Source organism: Gracilinanus agilis, chromosome 3 (assembly GCF_016433145.1).
Source record: "Gracilinanus agilis isolate LMUSP501 chromosome 3, AgileGrace, whole genome shotgun sequence".
NCBI classification, from domain to species: domain Eukaryota; kingdom Metazoa; phylum Chordata; class Mammalia; order Didelphimorphia; family Didelphidae; genus Gracilinanus; species Gracilinanus agilis.
Window position 1 is genome coordinate 652875008 of NC_058132.1, and position 2409 is coordinate 652877416.

Genomic DNA, 2409 nt, shown 5'->3' on the forward strand with positions numbered 1-2409 from the left:
AGCTCTTTCCTTTTTCTGTCTCTTCTGTTGTGGTCTTATAGCCTTATTGAAGTCCGATTTATGAATAGGCATGGATAAGAGCTGTCCAAGGATGGACTAACAGTCAGAGATTGGCTGTCATCAGCATGACTGAAAAGTATAGGGCATGAATGAGGTCAAAGATCCATCTGCATATTTGAGTAGGATTATTTAACTCCATCAATAAATATCTAATGAGCACCTACTATGTGCCAAACACTGTGCTGAGGACTGAGTCAACCGAGTTCTGTCTTGCCTCTCTCTTCAATCAATCAATAAATATTTACTATATGTCAGACACGATGCCGGGTTCTGTGGATGCAAAGGCATGTCGGAATTAATAACTGCCCTCAAGGAGCTGAAATTCTATGGGGAAACATCAAGCCCATAATTCAGGTAAGAACCCTTTGAGCATCTCCCTCATATTTCTTCATGTCTCCTCGCAACTGTTAGCTCAATGCTTTCCCCACGTAGTCACTCATTAAAGAAATGGATGATTGAAGGCTAGAAACGAACCATTTTAAAGGACGGCTTCCCTTCGGGCTAGCGTGATAACTAGTGGGGTTTATGAGTAATATGGGTCAGAGGAGAACTGGCTAATTTTTCTTTTTATTTCCTCATCCTTTTTTGCTTTTGCCGAAAGTTCGATCTTTGACAACAACAACAAATTAGAACAAGTACTGCCTTCCCTCTCTTCTGAGCCTCCTGGTCATCCTTTAGGGAGGGAATCTCTTTTTCAAAATTTAGATTTTGATATTTACCACTTTTTGTCTCTTTTTAAAGATACGGATGACTTCTTGGCAGGAAGATGGGTTTGAATGGGTGCTGAATGGATGTGTGTCCTTGCTTGTGAGTGTGTGTGTGTGTATATGTGCGTGTTCATGCTCCTGTGCTTGAAGAGGTGCAATGTGGGATGGGGGAAAGGGTGCTTACTATTCCCAGTGGGCTTAACAAGCTTAACCATTTACTTCACACTATAAATATGCCATGCTTTGCCAAGTCATTGAATGGTGCCAAACAAACCGCAGAGGCTGAGTCCCAAGAGCTCCCCTCATTTACCTCGCCTTCCTGTACAGCGATGATTGGATCTGAGTCTTTAACAAATGGTAGCCCAGATGGATGCTACCTCTAAGTGGTTATTAACCGTGACAGCAGGAGCACATGCTCTCAGGAACATGAACAAACTTGAACTCTGCAATCGAGAGATCATTCCTCTTGTCTACCCAGCCTGCCTTGCCATCTGTCCGTTGGTTCCTCTAAAAGGACAGACCTCATAGCCCAGACTATAGGAAGGGCATAGGAGAGGCATCTGCTTACACAGATGAATCAAGATGGCACTCCAGGATGAGTGACCCAAGCTGTTTGGGCATGAGAAGCCTGGGCCTCTCTTCAGGCCTGCAGTGCATTAATCAGCAGGAGGCAGAATGGTGCTATGTATGTAATGAACACTAGATGTAGAGCCAAAGAACCCACGCTCAAATTTCAATTCTGACACTGATAGCCTGTGTGACTTTGGACAAGTCACTTAACTTTGATGGGTCCATTTCCTCATCAGCAAGATTGAGATGGAAATCGTTGACCTTTGAGCTTCCTTTCAGCCCATTTATCTATCTTTCTTTCCATATATCCATATCTACTTATGCAATAATCATTTGTCAAATACCTAGTATGTGGCAGGCAATGGACTACAGATACAGAGACAAAAGGAAGATAATCCCTATTCTCAAAAAGTACACATAGTAGATATTCAAAAGATACTTATTATTGATGGATTGATATATCTATGTGTGTGTAATATGTTATATATAAGCATATTATAATATATTTATATATAAACATATATAATGTATATTTATATATAAATAATATATGTATTATTATATAATGTATTTATATTATATTAATAATATGTGTATTATATATAAATAATATGTGTATTTTATGTATACACACACACACACACACCCTGGCAAAGAGATACAGGATATAAACATAATGTATATGCATAAAGTAAATACAAAGTGATTGGAGGAGAATGAACGTATATTGAGCACCTACTATATGCCAGGCATTTTGATAAGTGCTTTACAATTATTGTGTCATTTAATCTTCACAACAACCATGAAAGTTGATGCTGCTATTATCCCTATTTTACAGTTGAGAAAACTCAGGAAAGCAGAGGTAAAGTGACTTGTCCAGGATCTTACAGCCAATAATAATCCAAGGCTGGATCTGAGCTCCTCTCTTTGGCTCCAGGTCAAGGGCTCTATCCATTTGGCCACCTAGTTTCTGATGGGGGAATGATCTGATAACTGAGAATTAGAAAAATGTTAAATTAAAAATGATGCATTATCTGTTGGATTTCAGAAATGACTAGTGTGTAAGAATATG